The sequence below is a fragment of the Glycine soja genome, chromosome 4, assembly GCF_004193775.1.
Source record: "Glycine soja cultivar W05 chromosome 4, ASM419377v2, whole genome shotgun sequence".
Taxonomy (NCBI): domain Eukaryota; kingdom Viridiplantae; phylum Streptophyta; class Magnoliopsida; order Fabales; family Fabaceae; genus Glycine; species Glycine soja.
In genome coordinates, this window is record NC_041005.1 from 12588675 (window position 1) to 12595027 (window position 6353).

General features: G+C 32.9%; 1 pseudogene; it reads right to left on the minus strand.

Moving 5' to 3' along the window:
* Positions 1 to 338: 338 nt before the first annotated feature.
* Positions 339 to 4053, minus strand: LOC114410567 (annotated as a pseudogene).
* Positions 4054 to 6353: the final 2300 nt, after the last annotated feature.

Here is a 6353-nt window from a genome sequence, read left to right on the forward strand (position 1 = left end):
AAAGAAAGAAACTCATAAAAAATACTCATAGTAGTTGCATAAACTTTACCCTTTAATCTCTATACTTAAAAATCATATCATTTAGTTTTATTATAAACTAGTCTTGTTTGGTTAGCGTTTTTTAGTTGTTCATGGACACCAACGTGATAAAGCTGTTTAACAGGGAAATAGAAATTAACACTAAAGCATTAATCTAGTTGTTCATGGATAATTAACAGGAAAATAAAAATATTGTTCGTTGCACCAACAACATAGCAAAAAAAAAAAAAATGTTTGTTGCACCAGCAACATATTAACAGCAAAATGATAAAGACAGCCTACTCACTGTCACCATCTTCCTAATCTTCCTGCCTCCTGATTATGATATCCCAAAATTTTTCATAATACCTATAATAAATAGAGATTTCATCTCCATCATCAAAATCCATTTCTTGAAGAAAATCATACCATGGTTGGACAACACCTTTTCCACCAATGGCAGGATTCAGCGTTTCAACTTTCCATTGCAGTGGGGGGCCATGCCGCCTTAAGACTGTCATGTGGTTGCCGCAAGCTCTAAGAGGAACTTCTGTACAATGGGGGAGTTTCTGTAATTTCGAAAAAATTAATTTTTAAAATGGTAAAAATGTGTTTAAAGAGATTAAGATATGATGAAAGTCAGCTTAACATGGGTTCAGGATGATCTAGCATTTCCTGAGTAAGTTAAAGAGTCCATATGTGCTTCCTGGATGAATGCCTCTGCCTGCCACAAGTTTGCCGCTCCAGTGGTGGTATGAAATGTATGTCAAAAACAGAGTGATGGTCACATGCAAAGAAGTTGATGCTGGTTGACTCATAAAATTTCAAATCTTTCCGGAAGCTTTGGAGTCCATTTGCTAAATACACTTTATCTTTACGTTGTCTGGCTCGTACTTCATAAATGGCTCCATTGTATTTGAGATGAACCATCTCAGGATAGTTTCGTGCCCATTGAGTATGATAAAAGGCTGGAAGTTGTATGGTATTCTGAAAAAAAAGTGAGAAATATAAATGCATGTATATGTAACAATAATAGTAATGGAAGAATTGAGAAAAAAGATGACCTTGTCATTATTGAAGGCAACGATAAATTGCATGATCAGTGGTGGTCGCATGATGACATTTTTCCTCTGTAATCACAGGGATATAAAACCAAATGTCAAAAGAAACTTGTCAAGCAAAGGAAAATTATGAAATGACAGGGATGCACAATATAAAGGTTTGTAAACAAAACACCAAAAAAGAAAAACAGTGGAAAGGACTAATGTGCATACAAATGGAAACCAAATGAAAGGCAAAGACATTAAACGAAAAAACAGAACAACGACAACAATAGAACAAAACGAAAGTGGAAAACAAAAACAAAAATGATAGCCATGCACATAAAAGTTAGAAAAGAAACGACCAAGCCATGCACATAAAAATTAGAAAAGAAACGACCAAGGAGGGCCGGACACCTTCAAGTCCAGTTTTGTTTTTAAACTTGAAAAAGAAAGTAAGGAAAATGACACGACAAAAAACAACGGCATTGCAGAAAACCACTAAACCACGTGCATCAGACACATAGCAGAAAAATCGCAAACCAAAAACCCATGAAAATGAAAATAAACACAACAAAAAGGTAGGTGCTGTGAAGAGAAGAGTAGAAGTTATTTACCTCAGTTGATGCGGTTGAGGATGCGGTGCTCATTTTTTGTATGGCGTGAAAGCAGAGTTTGGACAGAGGAATGAAAAAGGATTTGCAGAAGAAAGTAGATGATAAGCCTTTAGTGTGGTATTTAATGTTTGCTTCTTTCCAATGTCGCACGGTTGTAAATAAATGTGATATCAATAACTGTGAATTGAAGAAGTACGAACTAGATGAAGAGTTTTTGTTCGAATTTGAAGCCTAAGACCGTTGGTATTGTAGGGCAGTAACTGTCTAAATTTATCTTGGGCCAAGATATGAGCATTGGGCCAACTTCTAGAATTGATTGTTAACATTTCATTTTTTATGTATTGTAGAGGGGGTATGAACGACTTATTTAAAGGTGATTATGTCATCTTGCATAACTGCATTTTTTTAATGTGGTTTTTTTGTGTAAAATAAGAATGATGTTGGTTTGAAGGAATGCAATATATGCAGCATGATGTGCTACATTTGGACGATTGGCATGAACGATTTTTAAAAAATATTGTTTCAAGCATAATTATCATATAAGCAGTAACATATGAACGCTAGATATTTCATCATTGAACTTCAGCAATTAAAATTTCTATATTTCGCAGAGAAATAAAGAAAATTTGTTCAAGTAAATGTCAAAGCAAATGTTAAGTTGTGATAAACTGCTAAATAATATAATGTTAAGTAAATGAAGTTATAAATGGAAGATATTAATGTGGTGATTAAGATTGCATACCTGACAATGTTAAATTTAACATTGTAATATATGATATCATCTTTGGCTGTATGTTAGAATGTATATAAGTAAGATAACAATTTGGAATTATTGCCAATAGATAGTACAATTTCTTGTTCGAAAATTTAGAGTTACCTTGTAAGATTTTTGAAAACCTCTTTGAAGACTACATTAGTAGTAGAAGTCATATTTTTTTGGTCTTTATCATGAATAAGAACTTTTAATCCTTGTCTTGAATTGACCCTCGATAATGCAACATATAATTGCCCATGGCTAAAAACTGGTTTTGGCAAATAAAGCCCAACCATAGAAAGTGATTGGCCCTGAGACTTGTTAATCGTCATTGCATAAGATAGCATGATTGGAAATTGTCTTCTTAAAAGCTTGAAAGGCCATGGTGATTGTGAAGGTGACATTGACATTCTTGGGATGTAAACATTATCACCAACATTTTTGCCAGAAATGATTTCAGCTGCAATGACATGTTTGGCTAGTCTAGTAACTATTAATCTAGTACCATTACAAAGTCCTTGCGTTTGGTCTAAGTTTCTTAGCAACATTATAGGACTACCGATTTTTAGCTTGATACGATGATTTGGCAGACCAGATGTGTTTAGTGAATTGAGAAATTCAGTTGTGATTGATTGAAAATGCCAACTGTCAATGGTTTCTGACTTCTCTATATAATCAGAGCTTAAGTATTCCTTTTGTTCACCTATTAAATTTATTTTAGGTACCATACAAAGTTAAATAGAGAATAAATGCTGAGTAGACCTTAGTTTTTGTAAATTTCAGATGTGCATAAATACCTGGAATCAAGGAGAGTATATAATCATTGACCTCTTCAACTGTTTCATTGGTGGAAGCTAATATTGCTCTAGATTTGAAGAAATCAGGATTACTGTGATGTTGATATAAATTTGGAAATGTTGATTTGACTATAGCATCAATGGGGTCATTATATTCAGTAATAAGTAGGTACTCAGGAATTTCAACAGTAGCATATCCATCATTTTGATTCCCAATAACTCCATCTCCAATATCTAGAATCCACTTTGCAAATTTATTAGTTTCTTGATCATCAATTAATTGGGCATTGCCTTGTAAACACATGTTTTTGGTGAGTGTTAAGACTTAACAGGAAGGCCACAGATATGATGAATTGATTGTTGCATTTATAATGTCTGAACGACTTCCTCTTGGAATGATTGGTAGAATTTGTCGGAAATCTCCACCAAATTCAATAACTTTGCCTCCAAAAATTTTATTGGGATTTTTTTTCTTTAAGAATGTCTCTTAAAGTTTGATCAAGTGCTTCAAAGCAAAATTTGTGTGCCATGGGTGCTTCATCCCAAATTATCAGATTTGTCTGATTTAACAATTCTGCTAGCTGATTTCCTTGAAATATATTGCATATAGAGTCTTCAAAAATTGGCATAGGTATCTTAAATTTGGAATGAGCAGTCCTGCCTCCTGGCAATAATAAAGAAGCTATGCCGCTAGAAGCAACCATAATCACAATTTGATTTTTTGCCCTCAGTGAACTTGCTAATGTTGTCCATATGTATGTTTTTCCTGTACCTCCATATCCATATAGAAAAAAACTGCCACCTTCATTGTTATTGACAACTTCCATAATTTTGTGATAAATTTTTTTTTTGTTCGTCTAGAATAAAAAATAAGTTGAGATTTGATAGAAATGAAGAATTAGCGGATGTAAAATTAGAAAATACAGATGGAATTTAACTTTGTTAAATGCAATTTATAATATACAAATTGGTAGATTACCTGTCATCGATAGAAAAAGATTTTTGAATTCTAATCTAGCCTCATCATTGTTGTAATTAAGTTCAGACAATATCAAGCTATTCTCTAGACATGATGCAGGATTTCCACCCTCAGGATATGGCATTGTAGGATAGTCTCTGAGTGATTTTTGGTTTGGATGCATAAGTTTTTCAATTTCCAATAATGTTAAATTTTTAAGTTGCTCATCATCAATGTGTAATTCTAACAAATGATAAAAGAGATAGTTAAACAATGCATATCTGTGATGTTATTCAATATAGAAAGTTACAAACTGATTAAAACTAACTTGTGTTCAAAGTTAATTTTTTTATAATGATATGCAATGTCTTCAGCTAACCAATTCCATATCTGATTCCAGAGTTCTTCAGGTTTAGTAATGACACCTGATAATAGTATTAACACAAATAATTTCCTCAAATAATTAGTTGTACCCTAGTCCTTAGCTTCTTTGATTGCTTCCACAAATTCTCTATCATCTTGCAAAAAACCCATTGCAAAGCATGCTTCTCTATATGTAGGGTATAGAACATTTTCAACCGTTCTAATATCTTCAAATGAAGTAGCTCCTTTACATGCAGTAAGCATCATTCTTAGATAAAACAATTCACCAGTGGTTGGTGGAACCCATATTAACCTGTCAATTGTATTGTCTTTCTTTCTAAGGTTCCATGATCTAGCCTTTTGGTTGTAGACAAATTTGGAAACAAATTGTGAATAAGTGAGATTTCTACCCTCTGAAAACATTTGTTGCTATGCATCCAGGCTAAGAATTTTGATTCTGAAATACATGGCTTTGACAGGATATCATCTATATCATCATCATCTTCATAAAAAACATTGTGTTGTCCTAGCAGATGAAAATGTAATCTCTCCACAGCAGGCTTTCTAGCATGTATTGGAAAACAAAAAATTCTCCAAGTAGCTTCACATGGAGAAATATATCTGACAAAAAAAAATCATAATTAAAAGAATTAATTAAAGAAACATTCAGTAACTTAAGTATACATGTTGAATTAATATTACCTGCAATCCACATATTGTTTAATCTCATCATTTTGACTGATAGCATTCTCAAGTGTACCATTATCATCATGAATAACAAAAGCAGTGACTCTGTCATAACCTTTGTTTATATATTTAATGGAAGTATTTTGATTACACCATTCAACATTTATATGTGCCTGGTATTTCCTCAACAATTTTGCATTGTAAGGTACTATATATCTATTATCAATAATAACTCCATTCTTTGAAATGGTATGGCCATCATTTCTTCTACGATAGATTGGATAGCCATTTGAATCTAAAACAGTTTGAGGGTGAAACATTTTTGGGTAAAAACAGCTACACTTGCCTTCTTTCATACATGGAGACTTAGGTTGGAGAATTCCACATGATCCATGTACCATATGATTTTGGACTAATGTATAGAGTTCAGGGTCATTTTCATGTGAAGGAATTTCTGCTAATATTATGTGGTCAATCTCATCGGAAGATGGATATTTATTATCTGGATGTAAGAATAGCAATAAATGCACATGAGGAAGTCCTCTTTTTTTTGAAATTCAATTGTGTGCATATCTGCAATTGTTAGCTAATTGTATTAATAGTGGAACATTAATGTAGAAATTATGTATAATTGTATTATATCAAGGAAAAATTAAAAAGAATAAACAAATGTGTAACTTTAAAAAGCATATTAATGGCAAACTCACATGCGACAACTTTTCCAAGCAAGTGCTTTTTTGTTAAGTCAAAAAGCATCTGCTCATACTTCAATCTGAAAACACGTGAGATAAGATCCGGTCTATCTGTTGGTTTTAGATTCAAAGGTGCAAACACTCTATGGATTTCAGGCCAATTTGGATTACAGGTTAAAGTAATAAAAAGATTTGGAAAACCCACATGGCTGCATATTGCCATACCATCAAAATAAAGTTGGTCCATATAGCGTGGACTGCCAACAAAGATTGACGACAAAATCACTCTTTTTCCTTTAGAAGATCCTTTACTGCATCCAGCATCTAATGATGTTTGTAAACTGCAATACTTGTCAACTCTAAGTTTTTTTTATTGTTCCTAATGTAGCTAAGTCTTTCAGACTCAACCATCGTGTATGCTTCAACA